This window comes from Centruroides vittatus, unplaced genomic scaffold (genome assembly GCF_030686945.1).
Source record: "Centruroides vittatus isolate TY-2023 unplaced genomic scaffold, ASM3068694v2 contig_971, whole genome shotgun sequence".
Taxonomy (NCBI): domain Eukaryota; kingdom Metazoa; phylum Arthropoda; class Arachnida; order Scorpiones; family Buthidae; genus Centruroides; species Centruroides vittatus.
In genome coordinates this window covers 3,307,373-3,329,823 of record NW_027122644.1, presented here as the reverse complement: position 1 = coordinate 3,329,823, position 22,451 = coordinate 3,307,373, and the positions used below count along the sequence as shown (strand labels likewise).

The following is a 22,451-nucleotide window of genomic DNA, read 5'->3' as shown; positions in this document are numbered from 1 at the left end:
AGTTTGAACTTTTTGGTTGATGCTGGCGTTGCGTGTGGTTGCGTCATCACTTGGGATGCTGCATGCTGGTGCGAGGCGTGAAATGAAAAGCAGTGGCTGAAGCCGAACGAAGATAAAAACACAAGACGATCAGAAACATGATAGAATGCGGAGCGATTTAATCGGACACAAGACACATGTTTGTGTGGCCATCAGCCACTGATATTTGTACATATTTTATTATATTATGTTAGGCTTAAGAATCTTTCTTTGTTCTAACTCTTCTAGAAATTTCCTTTCTAACCCTTTTACCCTTGGGTGAGGTCACCGTTTCTGATAAGTGGACTGGGAAAACAAAGGAGAGGAGATGCCCTGGGGTCACTGGAATAGGGTGAGACACTTTTGGCTCGAACTCCAGAGAGAGAAGACATACAAAGGTAGTGCTCCAGGTCTGAAGAGAGAGGCTGGGGACTATGTGGAGCCGCTCATATTCCAATAATAAGAACATTCCACAAAAGAACTTAGAAAGGAAGATATTTATAGGACACCAAGTTTGAGGTGTAGAGAAGGAAGGAACAGAAAAAGAACTGTTCAGAAAAAAGACTGAGACCGTGACCCATCCAAGACCACAAGGCCGAAAATCCTGGGTATTTCCTTCTTCCCCTTCTTACTATTCTTAGATAATTATTTTTTCTGCTTCTTTTTCTTTAGTTATAAGTTATAGTTATAAGTCAATTCATGGATATTTGTTGCGTTGCGTGGAATTGATTGCTCAGAAAAAGGGTCCAATGCCCATTGTATAATACTCTAGTTTTGCTTTGTAAGTTGGTATCAACTGATAAAGAACCAGTTCAAGGCGAGAATAAATTACTTGTTAAAAAAAGGAATCTGCAACTCGTAGTTTTTGTGTTATTCTGTTCACGGAGTATCATCATTGTTGGGATTAGAATCATCTTGATGTATGATTCCTGCATTTTCTCTATTTTCAAACAAGCAATGGTCGATGTTGGAGAAACGGTTGTTGGTTTCAAAAGTAGGATCGCTGATTGGTCACCTATTTTCGCTTGACCTCCAACAGAGCTACGAAGCGCTGATTGGTCAATCAATCCTATCTTCAATCCATATAAAAAGGTTGAGTTATGGCAGGAAAGCAGGTTGGTCAAACGAACTTGATTAAGAAAGTTGTTTTCATCTCTACAAGTTGTTACAAAGTGCAGTGTTTGCTCAATCGTTTGCGAATAATATTTTGAACTCTAAAGTGGATTTTGGTTTTTATTCATATTAAACTAAAAAGTTATTTAATAAAAATATAATCAAACTTCAAGAACAATGAGTAAGAAAAGGTCAATTGAAGAGGAACTTCATAATTTTCAAGAAAAATGGGAACTGCAATATTTTTGTGTCCAAAACAAGAATATTACACTTGATATGTAAAAACTCTATTTCAGTTCCTAAAAAATATAGTTTTAAAAGGCATTATGACAGAAATCATAAAAGAAACTATGACCAATATGTTGCAATACTTCCTGAAGACAAATTGTTGGAATTGAAATCAATTCTTCAAAAACAAAGTGTATTCACTAAATCTGTTGAAGACAATACAGCTGCTGTAAAAGTTAGTTATATATTATCACATTTAATCGCAAGCAGATTGAAACCATTTACCAAAGGGGAATTTATTAGTGAATGCTTAATTAAAGCGGCGGAAGTTTGTTTGTTTAAAACGTTTGTTTTGTGGAGAGTAAAAAAGTACTGGATACAAAGGTTCAAAAAGTGAGTATGTATTATGTCCTGCACAAATAAAAAAATTTAAAAGTGTACGTTTAAGTCGAAATACTATAGCTAACAGAGTTGATGAAATAGCCGAGAATGTGAGAAATCAGCATAATTCAACAATATCAACATTTCAAGCCTACTCTATTGCAATTGATGAAAGTACAGATATTTGAAATATCGCTCAGCTGGCCATTTTTATTTGCAGATGCGATGTTAATTTAAAAATAAGTGAAGAACTTTTGGAAAACATTCCTATGCATAATACAACCACTGGAGCTGATATTTTTGATGCACTTATGGAAGCTTTGAAGAAGTATAAGTTACCATTGGAAAAGTTGGTTTGTCTTGCAACTAATGGTGCACCTACCATGACCTGTATTACTAAAGGAGTTGTTGCAAGATTAAATGAAATATGCAAACAGCATGGTAATAATAATTTTGAACATTTTCATTGTATTATTCACCAGCAAGTACTGTGCTCCAAAGTTTTAAATATCAGACATATTTTAAAAATAGTCACCAAAATTGTAAATTATATTTGAGCATGTGGACTTAATCATCGTCAATTTGCTTCATTTCTGGAAGATATAGAATGTGAATACACCGATATACCATATTATACCGAAATTCGATGGCTTTCGAGTCATAAAGTGTTAAAATGATTCTTCAAATTGCTGGATGAAATCATCATTTTCTTGGAAACAAAAAATTATGAATGTGCTGAATTAAAAGATGGACAATGGATAAAGGACCTGGCTTTCTCAGTTGATATTACAAGTCATCTTAATCAACTTAATCTTAAGTTTCAAGGCAAAAATCATGTTGTTACAATGCTATTTGATAATATTAATGCTTTCAAACAAAAATTATTACTTTGGCAAAAACAAATAGAAAAAGAAAACTTGTCTCACTTCGAAAGCTGTCAATGTCTATTGATTAAATCACCTAAATTAAAATTTACAGATTATGCTCACCAAATTAAATTGTTAGAAATGGAATTCAATCAAAGATTTTCTGATTTTAAAAGCTGTGAATTACAATTATGTCTTTTTTCTTCACCTCTATCTATCGATATTGAAATTGTTGATGAAACTTACAAATTGAATTAATTGAAATCCGATGTGATAATTTGCTGAAGCAAAAATATATAGAAGTTGCAATTCCAGATTTTTATACATATTTATCTGTAGATCAGTTTCCTAAAATGTTATTATTTGTTATGTGTATACTGGCTATGTTCGGAAGCACTTATTTATGCAAGCAACTATTTTCTTTAATGAAAAATAACAAAAATTCAGAAAGGTTAAGATTAACCAATCAACATTTATCATCAATTTTAAAAATTGCATCAGCTCAATATATTCAACCAAATTTTGATGACTTGCTTTGTGAAAAATATTGTCAAATATCTTCTAAAAAGTAATATTAAACTGTGATTTTGTTTATTTCTTATTATAACTTTTATTTTTGTTTTTTATAAAAAGTATAAAATATTTATAGTTTAAGTTTAAAAAATAACATGAAATATAAAATGTCTATGTATGTATAATATTCAATACATTGAGTCTAATAAATACATAATACATAAAATAATCATTCTAAAAATCATATTTTATTAATTTTTTTAACATTGAAAACATGCAGCTCCTGAAATACAAAATAGATCATGTGGCCTGTAATATCATATGAGTTTGACATGTCTGCTTTAGAAGGAGGTGTTAGGTGCCATCTCATATTAAATTTAATAATTATAATTTAATTAAATAATTTTAGATTGAACTGGAAGGAAAGAATCAGCCTGGAGCAAACTCAAACCTGCAACTCCCACTTGCAGTCTGGATGCGTTGCCAATTATGCTCCCCGGACTTCTGTTCCAATCTCCTCTTTCAGTGTATTTAACTTTGTTATAACCATCGTCAGTTATTATGGTGCTGACTGGGAATGCATTTAGTGCCCTTGTCTTGTAAACTCCCACACAAGGCACTCAGCCAGCCATCACATACCTGGCAAGGCATGTATGTGCAAATATAAACATCTTACAAAACTTGATACATTACAATAATTATTATCTCCAATATACAGCTCGATATTATATGTCAGTTGGTGTAGCTTTATAAAATGAAAAATTTTAAAATACTAAATATATCTTCATCAAAAACTGGAACAGTATATATAGAGTCGCAAATCACACCTAAACACAAATTTTCCAGCAAATAAATGTAAAAAACTTACAGATCGAACATTTTTGGTCGTAAACATTTGATCTGTAAGTTTTTTACATTTATTTGCTGGAAAATTTGTGTTTAGGTGTGATTTGCGACTTTATAAAATTTTAAAATTGATTTTTTTCAAATATGTAGTAAAAACTACATTATTTGAAACTATTTTACTTCTGTTTTTTAAATATATAGTTATATTATAAAACTTAAAAGATTGAAAATAATTATAAACGTTTAAAATCTAAACAAATGAATAAAGTTAATGTATGTACTTGAGTCAGAAATTTTTAAGAATGGATTGACCCCAAATCTCAGGCCCTATTTGTTACTATCTAGCTGTTCCTGTTGTTAGTTTGGCAAAACATGATGGGTATGATTGAAAAGATCTTATTAGTAATTGAAAACAGAAAGAATCTGAAATGAAATAGAAATGAAAAAGATGACTCTCGGATGTTAAAACAGATTTTGAAATTTCATCAGTATACTCAATCTCTGATCTACTAAGCAAATTGAATTTCAAAATAATTTCAGATGTCTTTAATCAACAAAAATTATGATTTTAACCTATAGAAATATTAATTTACAACGAAAAACAATTAATATGTATATTAAACTAAAATAAAGAAAATATGCAAAAATTAACAATTGCAGTGCACTCCTAGCATTGTATTTGTACCAACATGTAGTTTTATTTGCATTTTTAGAAACTTCATACATCCAAGAAATGGGCAGCTGTATAAAAAACAAAGAGAATAGATACTGTATGTATCACAGGAAGTATTGTGTTATCCTATGCGCAAAAAGAGAAATTGCCTGGATGCATCACTAGCAAGGGGCCCCAAATCAATCTTTTATAAACTCATTGCTGTAGTAAGTATATTGAAATTTAAATTTGGTGCTATATCTGGGTCCCTAGATTGTTGCTATGGTATAGGTGCAGTAAAGAACATAACCATCAATTTTAAAATAATTTGTTTATTAGAATTTAATTACTTTCATTGAGATATAATACAATTCAAGTATTTTTGAACCAGATAAAAGTCCATCTTCATGGATAAGAAAACTTTAATATGTAACAGAATATAATTTATTCTGCAAATCAAAAATATTTGTATTCTAAAGTCATTAACAGAATGACTTCTATAGTTCTGCATTTATTCTATATTCTAAAAATTTATATTTCAACAATAATTGTAGCTGTTATAATCAGAATAAATTTAAAAAACTGTCCATTTATTATGAAGAATATTCTCCAAGTTACTGAAGAAATAACATATTTCTCTGTAGAGTAAGGTGCATATTATCTATTTTAGATTTCTAAAAAAATTATATTCTTGAGTTTGTATTGAAACTGCATTTTCTTATCTGAGAAATGTTTTTAAATTTATCAGGTTAAATCTTTTGCATTTAGTAATGCTTGACTTATATTTTTGGTTTTATATTGGATAATAATGTGGAATGATTCAAAAAGAAATTTTTATTTTCGAAAACAGAACTTCAATTGGAAGATTTACAGAATTAAAGTATTTGTTTATAGCAAAACATGTCAAGTTTTATCTCAAATAGTCATTTTGGTTCAGTTTGAGCACCAGACATACAGTAGACATTACATTTGATTTTAATTTCTTGCCAAACTCAAGCAACTGTAACACTTGTTTAAGTTTTGAGCTCAGTGAGATTTGCAGGCAACGATGAAATAAACTCTAAATATTTAATGAAAACCCAGAAGAAAAAATTTAGAGGTGTTAAGTTATAAAGTTGTTTTAATCACTTTGAATTACAGGTAAAATTAATACTATTATGTACAGTTTGAATTAATTACTGTATTCATAAAGTTGAAAAGACAATGTTAAATGAATACAATAATTCAAATACTGTACTATATTATTGTAGAGTTTTGAATTAAATTTTATTTATTGGAAATTTGGGAATTGTACTGAAAAATTTGCAGAAAATTTGTCTAATTTTTGATTATGCATAATTGTAAAACAGAAAAATAGGATAGTAATAAAGTGATTTCTTTATTACTATCCCATTAGAAGCAATTTTCATTTAAAAACATATGAAATTCTTGACAATCCACCTTTGGAATGATTGTGAACCTGAAGCAGATTCTGGAAGTATCAGGTCAGTCCATAAGTTCCTGTGCATTTTTATGACCTTGAGAAAAATCTTGTTTTGCTGTTAAAAATGTCAGTCTAATGTGATAATTTTTATATCGAAGTGTTAAATTGGATCTCATTCATATAATACTGTTCAGAATTGTGAACATTTCAGTTGTTTATTTTCGTTAAAATGGACGTAACCGACGAATATAAAAGACACGTTTTATACTTTTTATTTTTAAGTGGTGAGAATGCTACAAATGCAGCCAAAAAAATAAATACTGTACATAATCAAATCGTAATTAGTTCAAGGACTGCGCAGAAGTGGTTTGAAAGATTTAGAAACAATGATTTTAGTGTGGAGGATAAGGCTTATCCTCCACACTAAAATCATTGTTTCTAAATCTTTCAAACCACTTCTGCGCAGTCCTTGAACTAATTACGATTTGATTATGTACAGTATTTATTTTTTTGGCTGCATTTGTAGCATTCTCACCACTTAAAAATAAAAAGTATAAAACGTGTCTTTTATATTCGTCGGTTACGTCCATTTTAACGAAAATAAACAACTGAAATGTTCACAATTCTGAACAGTATTATATGAATGAGATCCAATTTAACACTTCGATATAAAAATTATCACATTAGACTGACATTTTTAACAGCAAAACAAGATTTTTCTCAAGGTCATAAAAATGCCCACGAACTTATGGACTGACCTGATAGAATTGAAAATGTTTGTTCATCTGTTATATTTGAACTGTACCAGAAATCTAAAGGCTTAGAGGTGATACTTATTTGTACTGGTATTTTTTCTAGAAAGTGGTGCTTTCTTTATTTTATAATTATGAAAAACTGGAACCATATAAAATAGTGTTCTGTAGATCTTTAATAATAAATGTAGATATTATGAGTTCTTGTTGAGAGTTAATTTAAGAACTCAGTTTTGAAAACTGTTGTAGAGTAACTCAATGAAAAAGACTTAAAAATGGGAAATAGGTTATTATATATTGACTGAAGAAAACAAAATCTTATCAAAAAAGGTTTCTGTCTTTCTTTGATAAGATTTCAATTCAATTCAATCGCAGACAGCCAATTCAAATAAATATTTAAATGTCAAAGTATGAAAATAAACAGAAAAATACTTTTAATGAAGTAATAACAAAAATATAAAACTTAATGTACTGTACCAGAGGTATGTGGATATTATATGGAAAGGGGAAAGGACAGCTGAGATACTTATCAGACAGCTCACTAAGATTAACATTATAAGCAAAACCTAGAATAACTTTGCAGAAATTCAAAGTGCTCTATGTAGAAAATATGTAGAAGTGAAATGTATCCTATATGTCAAAATGTTACCAAAGTTTAGATATTTCTCCCTCTAAGTAACTGTATAGAATTACATAATGTAGAATTTTGTTATCCTTACTAATTTGGTTCTGTATATACTGAATGAAAGTCATGAACAATGATTTTTTATAAGTCACAATCTATTAATTATGAAAAACTAAGAACATTGTCATAATCTATAGACTATAGACAGTGCCATGAGTGAGTTGTGATGTCATTAGCTTTCATCATGTGACCACAAACAGCCAATACAAAATTTCTGCAACTGATGATTTGTTTTGCCAACATGCTGTAATTGAAATTTTTGTCAAAGAGGGAATCTGTGCTGCAGAAATCCACCAGAAACTTCAGCATGCATATGGAGATGTGTTTATGGCTCCCAGTAGTGTTGGAAGATGGGTGAAACATTTTAAAGATGGAAACACAAACATCAAAGATCAGCCTTATCAAGACACTTCATAAACTCTGTCATTCATTGCATGATAAATGTCCTGGGAAGATCGACTTGCAGCATGACAACATGAGGCTCCACACTACTCATTACACCATGGAGGAAATTTGAAAAATGGGGTGAGGCATTCTTCTGCATCCTGCCTACAGTCCTGAATTAGCACTCTCCAATTATCATCTTTTTGGTGTTGTAAAGGAAAACATGCAAGGCCATGCTATGAAACAGTGGAGGACATCAAGAAAGCAGTGTGTCAGTTTTTATTGTAGTACTTGAACGGAGTTCTCTTAAAAGGAATTTTCAAGCTCCCACAAAGGTGGGAAAAATGTATTAAAGAAAATGGAGGCTATGTGGAAAAATAAAGAAAAGTCTGAAAAATAATGTGATATATTTGTTTTTCCAAAAATAAATTAATCTGATTTATTAAATATTGTTGCTTATGACGTTTAATATGACTCTCATATTTGTTATATTTATTTTTGAATAGTAAAACAGTTTTCAAACATCATATCAACCAAGTATTAACCAAACATGTCTGTTAAATGTTCTGAAAATTTGTTTCTGCATTATTTGGATTTATATTTGAAAGCTGAAATGTTAATTCAAATATTGATAGAATAATAAATCAAAAACAATTGCATGATATTCTTTACAAACTTTTTATTTTTCATTTCAGTAATGTTTAATTTTAAATAAATGAAGTAAAATTAAAACATGTAAAAAATATAAAAGTAAATTACCAATGATTGCCTTAAATATCGCCTTAAATATAGCCCGATATTTAAGGTGATCGTTGGTAATTCATTATATACTCATCAGGCATAGAGATGTGTATTATTTAAAAATATAAAAGTAAATTTTTATTTGACAAGTTAACATAAAATTCATGTGTAGTAATAAAAATTTATAAATGATATAATAAATTTTTATTATGTCAATTATAAAATTTTACTTAAAAAGTTTGCCATTACTAGTTTAGAACATGTATAATAGTAGCAGTAACATTATTAAGAAAATTTGTTTTTGATAATGTTACTGCTATTATTAATAAATATATGTTTGCAATGAAAAAATAAAGTTTTATTTCTGATTATTATTTCCTTTTTATTCTGTAATCAGAGAAACAAGACAAATATTTTAAAACGTGAAAACTTTATTCTTCCAATATGTACAGGGTATGCACAAATTATTTTATGATTTTATTATATGTAACAAAATAAATTGTTATGACAGGATTCTTACCATAGGTGAGTTGGAAATGTCCCAAGGATTGTAAAATTCCTGTCAAGTACACATGTGAATGTAATTTGGAATGGCTCTAGTAGTACTGCCATCATGCAGGAAAAGCAGACATCAATGATGGAGAAAATGTCTGCTTTATCAACTGACCATAGATGGTGTGTCTTGGAATGTGTGTGAAATAACAGCGTTGTGACAGTTCAACACACATTTTGATGGCAATTTAGACATCATTGTCCTCCTGTGACATCAATCCAAAGGTGGTATGAACAATTTTGTGACAGGATGCGTCTTCATCATGGTAAAGGTTGTACAGGGAGGCCAAGTGTTATCAAAGAAATAGTTGACAGTGTATTGAAAGTTTTATTTGGAGTGTTAAGAAATCTCTGCAGCAAGCCAGTTGAGAATTGAAGATACTGGAGTTTATAGTGAGGAAGATTCTACAGAAATGATTGCAATTGTACCTGTACAATTTGCAACTGTTACAAAAATTTCAGCCTGATGGTCCAACCAAGTGTCTAGCATTGTGTGAAAACTCACTAGCTTGAGAGAAATGGATGATGGTTTGTTGAAATGGATCATTTTTAGTGATGATGCAACTTTTCATTTATCTAGAAATGTCAATAGGGATAATATCTGAATATGAGGATTGCAGAATCCCCATGCAATCATTGAGTTGAAACATGACAACCCCAAAGTAAATATGTTTTGTGCCATTTCCAGATGTGTGCTTGGCCCATTCTTCTTGGAAAGATGTACCTGGACATGCTGGAAAATTGGTTAATGCCACAACTTGCAGATGAAGCGGGACAGGAGTTCATTTACCAAGATGGGTCTCTACCACATTTGCATCTGGGAGTACCTAAATGGATAACTTTCAGGTCAATGGATTGGTTGTGTAACAGCTGCATATATCTGCGTATGGCCTCTCTGGTCACTTGACCTTGGTGTGTGATTTCTTTATTGTGATTTGGGGTTAAGAACAATGCATACATTTCTCCATTTCCTATGACTGCTGAAATTGCAGAATTACATCAATACCATCATTGGGAAATCATGCAAGACATCTGTGAGAAGGTTTGGCAAGAATATGCCTGGATATCTGCCACTTCACACATTGTGTACACATTGAATGCATTTAAATATAGTACAAAATTGCAGATATTCGTCTTTCAAATAGTAGTAACATCATGTATTTCTGTTCAATGTTGGTGAAAATATGGTATGGTAAAAAACCACATTGTAAAAAATGCAATTTTTTACGTGGATTGTGTTGTAAAAAATCGTTTCAAAAAATTCTTTGCCTAAAGAACGACCCAGGAGAGCTCTGAAAACGTTTGGATTGACTGATAGATTGTGCTTCGCCCCAGTTAAAGGTTTTATGAGCAGTGTTTTATAGAATTTATTAATTTAGAATATGGAAGGAAAGAATAACTCAGAACAGAATTCAGATCACAAAACTACAGTGTATATTAGCAATTAAATAAATTTGTTTGAATTATTATACTTTATTTCCAGACATAGTTATAACTTATAATTACTATGCAACCCCACACTTTTTCTTTATTTTTTTTTTAACTTTTTGCCCTGTGGGCACTAAGAAGACCTCTTTTAGCAAGTCCAGTATGGGTTTGGCCATCCCACAATGGGGCAGCTGTATGGTGAAGGTGGGGGCTGATATATCTGGATGGACCACCTCCTGAAAAATTCCTGGGGTTTTTTTGACTTTCTGGATTTGATCCTAGGTCCCTCAGAGCAATAGGCTGCCACCTTGACTGCTTGGCCATCTGGCCATCTATGCAACCATACCTGTCAACTCATTGGTTTGCTCAATGCAGGGCATACTTGGTTTATATCTCTCTTGGTCATTCTTTCCATCCAGATTTCTGATAGATTAATTTAATTAATTTTTAAATTAATATGAAACATTGTTTATTTCTAATTCCAAATTATGTTAACTCATTAAAACTTATGCATAACTTTTGAAGTATAATTTTGCTATTATTTGGAATATTTATGTTTGTATTTAAATAAGATTAAATGAATTTTAAATTTGATGTGTTCAATAACTCAATGGATGCATTAATGAATGAGTAATTTTTGTAGCTTCAAAGACACTTGTATGATTTTTAAACAAGTTTTTCAAATAATAATAATAATAAAACAGTTTACACTTTGAAAGCTCTTAATACAAAAATTATTGAAGTTTCAAAAATTTTCACTCAAAATATTGTATTTATTTGGCATCAAATATATTTATGAAAGTATTTTTTCTCTTCTGAAATTAATCAACTTTGAAATGACATAAATGATTGTTATAAAATGTTTTTAATATCAAGCTAAAAAATTGACAAAAAATCTGTCAAATGGCAACTTTGGTTTATAGTGAAGATTAAATTCTTCAAATTTTAAAATATGAAACAAACTTTATTTGCTTGGTTACTGTAATAATTGATCCATAAGCTAGTCATTACAATGAATGACTAGATAAATTAATATAACTTTTTGTAATAAAAGATTGGATCAAATAAAATGTTAAATATCTATATTTATATAACACAAATAGCATAAAATTAATTAAAATAATACAGTATTGAACCGAAAATCGGAATCAATTGGGGACTGGGGTTGTTCAGATTAGGGATTTGTTCCGATTACAGTTTATGTACGAAAAAATATATTAACCTGTCCGATGTTCAAATTTTTCTTCGTTGCGTGTCACTTCGTGTTGAATTTTCGTCGATTTTAAGCCTAACGAAAATTTTTATAATAATAATCGAGGCTATCGTATTGTTAGAAAATTATTTCTGCATTTTGTACAAACAAAATAAATATATTGAAGAATATAAAAACATGAAAATTATACTTTAGAAGTAAATTTAGTATCAAAAACGTTTGATTCAGCACGACACAGTCTGACTGAAAATCGTGCCGATTACCGGCAATTCTAATTACCGGGGTGCCGATTTACGATTCTCTACTGTAAATGAAAATTAATATAGGGTAGATGTACCAGTTTTGGCCAGTGTACCAGTTCTGGCCAGAAAACAAATTTAACTTAAAAATATAATCACCACATATTCAAATCTGTCCAATGAAACAAACTTTTATTGTTAACTGTGTGAACAGTTAACAATAAAAGTTTCATTTGTGATTATATTTTTAAGTTAAATTTGTTTTCTGGCCAGAACTGGTACTACACTGGCCAAAACTGGTACATCTACCCTATATTAATAATTATACATCAGTAAGAATCCAATTCTCAAAATAATTCAAACAAAAACAGTTGCTAAAAATCAAACATTAAAATTAAAACTGAATAAGAAATGTAATGAATAGTAATTAGTGTCAAATTGTTATGCATGACTGGCTGATCTTGTCTGTATTTTAGTTCCAAAATTTTAGTACCCCAAAGCTTGGCATCCTAGATCACAACCCAGCAGGCCTATTTATATATCTGGCACTGTTGCAGAGGACCAAACTAAAAGATAATAGTTTTTGTATTATGTATGTTATTTACAGTTTGTATGACATTATTCTTCTCAGATCACATTTTAAATTTACTGCTGGTTCAAAATTGATTAAATTCTTGATTAAAGAAAAATTTTTGTTGGGGTTCTTAAGGTGACTTAAATTGTATCAGGTCAGTCCATAAGTCCATGCCCATTTTTATGACCTTGAGAAAAATCTTGTTTTGCTGTTAAAAATGTCAGTCTAATGTGATAATTTTTACACTGAAGTGTTAAATTGGATCTCATTCATATAATACTGTTCAGAATTGTGAACATTTCAGTTGTTTATTTTTGTTAAAATGGAAGTAATGGATGAATATAAAAGACACGTTTTATACTTTTTATTTTTAAGTGGTGAGAATGCTACAAATGCAGCCAAAAAAATAAATACTGTACATAATCAAATTGTAATTAGTGCAAGGACTGCTCAGAAGTGGTTTGAAAGATTTAGAAACAATGATTTTAGTGTGGAGGATAAGGCTCGTACTGGAAGACCCGTTGACTTTGATGATGATGCTCTCTCTGCACTAGTTGAAGCAGAATCATCTTTAACAGTTGATGAAATTGTGGAACGTTTAAATTCATCCCATGGAACTGTTCATAGACACCTACAACAAATCGGAAAAGTTTCTAAGCTAGGAAAATGGATACCACATAAACTGTCAATAGCTAACAGACAACAACGTGTAAACATTTGCACGTCTCTTTTATCCTGTATTGCTTTAGAATCTTTTCTTGGTAGGCTGGTTTCTGGAGACGAAAAATGGATCCTCTATAATAATGTGACGAGAAAAAAACAATGGATGGATTGCAACAAGCAGTCAAAACCAACTGTAAAAGGTGGGTTGCATCCGAAAAAAATTCTTTTGTTTGTTTGGTGGGATATGTCAGGTGTAATTCACTTTGAGCTGTTAGAACCTAATCAAACAATTACAGCTCAAATGTATTGTGAGTAATTAGAGCGTTTAAATGAAAAATTGAAAAAAAAATCGATTGTTGTTAGTGAACAGAAAGCAGGTTCTCTTGCAGCATAACAATGCCAGACCACACACTGCAAAAATAACTGTACAGAAACTTGAAAGCTACAACTGGGAAATTTTACCTCATCCACCATATTCGCCAGATATTGCTCCCAGTGATTATCATCTTTTTTGCAGTTTGCAGAATTTTTTAAAGGGGAAAACTTTTGAGGATGAGAACAATGTAAAAAAGGCTATTTCTGAATATTTTGATTCAAAACCGAAATCATTTTACGAAGACGGGATTAAAAAGCTATCATCAAGATGGCAAGAAATTGTACAAAATAATGGTGAATACATTATAGATTGAAATAAAATTTAATTAAAATTTTTTGCTGCTTTTTTTGTAGATAAAAATATGCATGAATTTATGGACTGACCTGATATATCCTTCAGAATTAGCACAAAGTTGTGTTGAGAACAAATCATACAGGAAACGCTTATTTTTGATGGAAAAAAGAGGTTTATTTTCTAGAAAAGTATAGTAAAGTATAGTATAGTATAGTATAGTAAAGTATAGAAATACTTTAGTAAGGTTATGAATTTTGGGCTTAACACCCCTCTTCAGTCCTATTTTATTAAATATATTGGCAAAAAAACTATATAAGAAATTACAGAATGTGTTAAATTATATTTAATGAATTGTTTCTGTGTCCTCAGAGACATCCTGTTTTGGTTGGTTGAGGATAGCACAATGCACTAAAATGGGTCAGCAATCTTTCAGTGGTGTTGTGCCAAACATAAGTTGTAGTTTTATTCTGAGTGTTGACATGATTCTACCACGTTTATTATATATGCTATCAAAATTAGTCAGGTTGTAACAGATTTCAAAAATGTATAATTTTGAAGTTAAGTTGTTAATTGAATTATGTTCTTATATGTGAAGTTCTTGCATAACATGTAAATGGCAAAAGGGAGTGTAAATGCATGTGCTGTAATAGAAATGTACAAACAAGAGATATGTTTTTAATGTACCATGGGCTTTGCTGATTTATGACTTCCATTTAAATGTGTAATTAATAATTAAAATATAATTTTTATTACATTTCTATTCAATCAGAGTGCCACTGAAAATTGTCCTGCTGCCAAATTTGACATGCATGCCATAGGTTGCCGATCCCCGCACTAACATATACTGGAGATGGCCCACTTGATTTGTTATAGTTCTATATTTTAATTTAATGGAGTTGTATATACTTGAGGAAAGGGGATCCCAATGGCAGTCTGGTTTCAGGAGACCTCTGTCTCAGACAATTGGAAAGCAAGACCCATCCCCTAGTTCCTCCACAACATCATCCTCTATAAGAGATATATTGATGACATCATCATATTCTGGAGGACAATATCAGATTTAACACATTTTGTCAACTCAGTTAATGACAATCTGTATAGCCTGTACCTAGAGGTAGAACAATACAACTCCACTTGGATCTACTTCTTGGACATAGATATCAATGTTGAAGGGTCTGGCATATGCACGTCAGTGTTTCGTAAACCGTGTGCAATCTTCATATATATCCTGATTAGATCATGTGATTCATTCCCGTACAAAATTGCAGCTTTCAGGGCCTTATTTAGAAGGGCATACATGCATACCTCTACTCCCCACGCATTGATCGAGGAATTGAGACTTATAGAACACGTAGTCAGGGCACATGGTTACACCAACATTATACAAAGATTGTGTGAATGATACTGATGTGCACAGGCAGGGTTCACTCTCCCAACAGACTTTTTGATGGATAAACAAGAGGAGGCACTGGAAAGGATCTATCTTACTTTTAGCCCACATTTAAAGTCTATATATACCACAATTGCAAAGAAAAGGTAGATTAATATTACATATAGATGACTCTCCATGCCTACTATGTAATAGAAAAGATCCTCTCAACTGCAGCAGACTTCTGGGCATATATAGTCTCCATCAGGGACAACAGATGGGATAGAGATTTGTTGGTGTACTGTACATTGGGTCAACTAAGGATTCAATGGGGGTTAGGATAATAGAGCATATATTGGACATACATCATGATAGGAACACCATGGCCCTCTTCACATATGCCACAGATTTCAATATTACAGCAGCCTTTCCAGAGCACACCTCATCCGTAATGCTCCACAAGTGCAGAACACTTCAGGTGGCTAGAGGCTGTGGAGATTTTTAAAGTTTATTCCATGTCCACTTGCATAAATTTTAGAGAGAAGATGAGTTTATCGATGGCTTGGCAGGCTTTATTTGACAGCAGAATTTAATTGTCAATCTTATTTAAGAGTAGCACAGGAATTCCTTGTTTGAAATTTTTGGACTTACGTTTCAATTCACTATTTGAATATCATATTCTGGAATGAATTTAAATGATCCTGCTAAATCAAATTTAAAAATACCTGAGGAAGAACTCGGAAGGAGTTAAGAAAATGTTTGTTGTTTGATGTTTAAACTTATTTCACATCGGTTATTGGTTTTTGTGCATGGTATTATCATTATCCTGTTGTGGTTTGCAGATATTTATTGTGAATCGTGAAGATAATGCTTCAACTTGTGTTAATATGTAAATAGTTCATTTATTTTAATTATGAACTGGTTTGGATTTAGTTTAGCTTTGTATGTTTTTAACTGCTTTAAAGCTTTATATATGGTGGATTAATCATCATCATAATTATTTTGATCTGTGTTACTTAAACTGGTATTTGACTTTTAAATAAAAACGATTTTTAAACCTCAACCAGCAAAATTAATTCTTAATTGAATGTATTTTAATTTAAATTACAAATATTACATTATAATCATTTCTTTTTTATTGGATCTGAAGACAGATGCTTAGACAGCCTTAAATAATTGAAAAATGGATATGATATTTTCTAGAAAATACAGTCAAACTTCTATGTAATAAAGTTGCTAAATCCTGAAAAAATTCTCTATATGGAAAATTTGTTATACAGAAATAACAGTTTTTGGTAAATAAAGTATTATTTTAACTTAATTTTTTTGTTATTTTATATAATTTAAATTAATATAAACATAATATACAGTAATAATCTATATATATAAAAATGAATGTATGTCTGTGTGTGTGTGTGTGTGTGTTTGTCCTTCATGCATTACCATACCATTTATCCGATTGCCATGAAACTTTGGGAAGTTGTTTAATACACTCCCACAAAGGTTTCTGGCATATGTGAAGACCACCATTTTCCCCCTTTCAAAAATATATTTATATATGGATTAAGGCTTTTATGTCCAACAGATGGCGCTAACTTCCGACGACCTAAGTTTGCTTCTCTGTGAGGCATTGTTTTTCTGTGAGAACGGACTAAACCAGATCATTTTCTATCTATCTATATAAATAAAATATAACGTTCGTTTGTTCCTACCGATTCCTTTGAAATTTTGACACCACGTTGCATTCGAATACGCACGTGTTTTTATATAATATACATGTCGAAATTCCCCCACTGGGGGGAGAGGGACAGGATTAAGGCTTACTGTGAAGAACTCGGCTTCTATTTATACTATTTTGCATGCGTTTTTTGCGTTTTTAATTGCGTTTTAATAGGGTACGTCAACAGAATATACACTAAAAAGGGATTTTTCGATATTCCCTTGCGAGGGAGAGGGACAGGATTAAGGCTTACTGTGAAGAACTCGGCTTTTATTATACTATTTTAGACGTGTGTTTGATTGCGTTTTAATAGGGTACGTCAACAGAATATACACTAAAAAGGGATTTTTCGATATTCCCTTGCGAGGGAGAGGGACAGGATTAAGGCTTACTGTGAAGAACTCGGCTTTTATTATACTATTTTAGACGTGTGTTTGATTGCGTTTTAATAGGGTACGTCAACAGAATATACACTAAAAAGGGATTTTTCGATATTCCCTTGCGAGGGAGAGGGACAGGATTAAGGCTTACTGTGAAGAACTCGGCTTTTATTATACTATTTTAGACGTGTGTTTGATTGCGTTTTAATAGGGTACGTCAACAGAATATACACTAAGAAGGGATTTTTTGAAATTTCCCTCACGGGGGAAGTGTTATCTATATATATAAAAACGAATATGTCTGTCTGTCTGTCTGTCTGTCTGTCCTTCATGCATTACTACACCATTTATCCGATTGCCATGAAACTTTGGGAAGTTGTTTAATACACTCCCACAAAGGTTTCTGGCATATGTGAAGACCAACATTTCCCCCCTTCCAAAAATATCTTCATATATGTATTTGTGAACTGTTATCTATATATATAAAAATGAATGTATGTCTGTGTGTGTGTGTGTGTGTGTGTGTGTGTTTGTCCTTCATGCACTACCACACCATTTATCCGATTGCCACGAAACTTCGGGAAGTTGTTTAATACACTCCCGCGAAGGTTTCTGGCACATGTAAAGACCACCATTTCCCCCCTTTCAAAAATATATTTATATATGGATTAAGGCTTTTATGTCCAACAGATGGCGCTAACTTCCGACGACCTAAGTTTGCTTTTCTGTGAGGCATTATGCTTCTCTGTGAGAATTAACTAAAGCAGATCATTTTCTATCTATCTATATAAATAAAATATAACGTTTGTTTGTTCCTACCGATTCCTTTGAAATTTTGACACAACGTTGCATTCAAATACACACGTGTTTTTATATAATATACATGTCGAAATTCCCCCACTGGGGGGAGAGGGACAGGATTAAGGCTTACTGTGAAGAACTCGGCTTCTATTTATACTATTTTGCATGCGTTTTTTGCGTTTTTAATTGCGTTTTAATAGGTTACGTCAACAGAATATACACTAAAAAGGGATTTTTCGATATTCCCTTGCGAGGGAGAGGGACAGGATTAAGGCTTACTGTGAAGAACTCGGCTTTTATTATACTATTTTAGACGTGTGTTTGATTGCGTTTTAATAGGGTACGTCAACAGAATATACACTAAAAAGGGATTTTTCGATATTCCCTTGCGAGGGAGAGGGACAGGATTAAGGCTTACTGTGAAGAACTCGGCTTTTATTATACTATTTTAGACGTGTGTTTGATTGCGTTTTAATAGGGTACGTCAACAGAATATACACTAAAAAGGGATTTTTCGATATTCCCTTGCGAGGGAGAGGGACAGGATTAAGGCTTACTGTGAAGAACTCGGCTTTTATTATACTATTTTAGACGTGTGTTTGATTGCGTTTTAATAGGGTACGTCAACAGAATATACACTAAAAAGGGATTTTTCGATATTCCCTTGCGAGGGAGAGGGACAGGATTAAGGCTTACTGTGAAGAACTCGGCTTTTATTATACTATTTTAGACGTGTGTTTGATTGCGTTTTAATAGGGTACGTCAACAGAATATACACTAAAAAGGGATTTTTCGATATTCCCTTGCGAGGGAGAGGGACAGGATTAAGGCTTACTGTGAAGAACTCGGCTTTTATTATACTATTTTAGACGTGTGTTTGATTGCGTTTTAATAGGGTACGTCAACAGAATATACACTAAAAAGGGATTTTTCGATATTCCCTTGCGAGGGAGAGGGACAGGATTAAGGCTTACTGTGAAGAACTCGGCTTTTATTATACTATTTTAGACGTGTGTTTGATTGCGTTTTAATAGGGTACGTCAACAGAATATACACTAAAAAGGGATTTTTCGATATTCCCTTGCGAGGGAGAGGGACAGGATTAAGGCTTACTGTGAAGAACTCGGCTTTTATTATACTATTTTAGACGTGTGTTTGATTGCGTTTTAATAGGGTACGTCAACAGAATATACACTAAGAAGGGATTTTTTGAAATTTCCCTCACGGGGGAAGTGTTATCTATATATATAAAAACGAATATGTCTGTCTGTCTGTCTGTCTGTCTGTCCTTCATGCATTACTACACCATTTATCCGATTGCCATGAAACTTTGGGAAGTTGTTTAATACACTCCCACAAAGGTTTCTGGCATATGTGAAGACCAACATTTCCCCCCTTCCAAAAATATCTTTATATATGTATTTGTGAACTGTTATCTATATATATAAAAATGAATGTATGTCTGTGTGTGTGTGTGTGTGTGTGTGTTTGTCCTTCATGCACTACCACACCATTTATCCGATTGCCACGAAACTTCGGGAAGTTGTTTAATACACTCCCGCGAAGGTTTCTGGCACATGTAAAGACCACCATTTCCCCCCTTTCAAAAATATATTTATATATGGATTAAGGCTTTTATGTCCAACAGATGGCGCTAACTTCCGACGACCTAAGTTTGCTTTTCTGTGAGGCATTATGCTTCTCTGTGAGAATTAACTAAAGCAGATCATTTTCTATCTATCTATATAAATAAAATATAACGTTTGTTTGTTCCTACCGATTCCTTTGAAATTTTGACACAACGTTGCATTCAAATACACACGTGTTTTTATATAATATACATGTCGAAATCCCCCCTGGGGGGTGAGATGGACAGGATCATGGCTTACTGTGAAGAACTTGGCTTCTGTTATACTATTTTAGATGCGGTTTTTTGGGTTTTTAATTGCGTTTTAATAGGGTACGTCAATAGAATATACACTAAAAAGGAATTTTTCGATATTCCCCAGCAGGGAGAGGGACGGGATTAAGGCTTACTGTGAAGAACTCAGCTTCTATTTATACTATTTTACATGTGGTTTTTTGCATTTTAATTGCGTTTTAATACGGTACGTCAACAGAATATACACTAAAAAGGAATTTTTCGATATTCCCCAGCGGGGAGAGGGACAGGATTAAGGCTTACTGTGAAGAACTCTGCTTTTATTATACTATTTTAAACGCGTTTTTGATTGTGTTTTAATAGGGTATGTCAAGAGAATGTACTGTACAGTTTCAGTTCAGTTCAGTTTTATTAAAAGGTACAAATTAATGTACATCCTGGCTCCGAATGTACTGTACACTAAGAAGGGATTTTTTGAAATTCCCCCCACGGGGAAGTGTTACACATTTATAAAAGATACATTTTGAGCCACAACAACGCGTGGCCGGGTCAGCTAGTATAATATAAATGTAATTTTAATTTTACATTTTTGTGTTAAAATAAATTAGTTTTATTACATTTTTGTAAAAAATTTGTAATTTTTTGTTTCACAGAACAATTAAAAAATGTTTTCTCTTTGTAATATGCATCCCACTTATTAAGAGCATTAAAACTGCTTTATTTACATTGCTGTAAACACAGATTCTAGCATGTTTTGCTATATGTCTTGCATCATCAGCTAATTTAAAAATTGTTTTGTGATTTTTCTTATGGTTGATAAACTACTCAGAGTGGTTTCAAACTTTGTTGTAATGTCTTTCTTTTTTGAAAGACATTACAACAAAGTTTGGACAGCCTTTCCAGAGCACACCTCATCCGTAATGCTCCACAAGTGCAGAGCACTTCAGGTGGCTAGAGGCTGTGGCGATTTTTAAAGTTTATTCCATGTCCTCTTGCATAAATTTTAGAGAGAAGATGAGTTTATCGATGGCTTGGCAGGCTTTATTTGACAGCAGAATTTAATTGTCGATCTTATTTAAGAGTAGCACAGGAATTCCTTGTTTGAATTTTTTGGACTTATGTTTCAATTCAATATTTGAATATCATATTCTGGAATGAATTTAAATGATCCTGCAAAAATCCCTGTTCAAAAATTTGTTATACAGAGAAATTTGCTATAGAGTGTTCATAGTATGGAAGTTTGACTGTATCTATTAAGCACCTTTTTAAACATTTATATATTGTTCCATGTGTCCAACTTCCTCAACATATTAATTTTTTTTAGTAATGTTTAAACACTTTTGCTTTGACATTTTTGTACTACAGTATAGAATCATCCACTCTCAAACTGAAGTTAAAATAGAAAGTGAAATGCAACTTTTCAATTTTAATGTTTCTGAGAACTCTGATAGAGAAATTTAAGAAAGTTTCTTTTAACTTTACATAGCATTCAGTACTGTAAAATTGATATAGGTATGACATCTCAGCTACCTGTGCAATTAAGACTGCTTTTTTAGTTAAATATTGTACTGTACATAATAAAAAATGCCACTGATATCAATATTCATTGATTTTATGACAGTGATGTGCCTTGATTTTATGACAGTGATGTGTCTTCACAGAAAGTAGCATAAACAAAACTGGTGCAAAATTAATTCATTATACTACACTGCATTATAAAGTGACTAGTGCATTCCATGTTGTCCAAAAATTATACAGTACAGTAATTTTTTTCAGTAAAAACATGTTAATATGTTATCACTAAGAAATACTGTATGATACAGTATTAAATTTATTTATTTTAATGTGTAAGTACTGTACAATACTGTAATACTGTAACTAAAACATTTCTTAATTGTAAATTGTTTAGGTTCAAATGCCTTTTTTGACAGATAATCTCTGTTTCCCATTTTTACAACTGGTAGCCACATGGGGGCAGATTACATGATGGTTTTAAAAGCTGATGACCAGTACTAACACCTGGGTCATGGTTTTACAAAGTGAAATTAAAAATAACATAATGAAATTGAACATAAATTCAAACTAAATCCAGATGGAATAATTGACTTTTGATGATTGATAGTTCTTAAAAATAAAAAAAAACTTATTACATAGAAATTAACTGTGTTATTTAGAAGCAATTTTTTTCTGGCTGAAAGAGCAGTGTACAATGCAAAAATTTGTTATACAGAGAAATTTGCTATAAAGTGTTCATAGTATGGAAGTTTGACTGTATCTATTAAGCACCTTTTTAAACATCTATATATTGTTCCATGTGTACATTAGATTTGGACAGAATCAATTGTACTATAGATTCAT

At 31.8% G+C, this 22,451-nt stretch overlaps 1 protein-coding gene across 1 annotated transcript in view; it reads left to right on the top strand.

Annotated features, from left to right (window-relative positions):
- Positions 1–22,451, top strand: part of alien (COP9 signalosome complex subunit 2 alien) — a 71,775-nt gene that overhangs the window by 5,784 nt on the left and 43,540 nt on the right. The gene's annotated exons all lie outside the window — the stretch shown is intronic.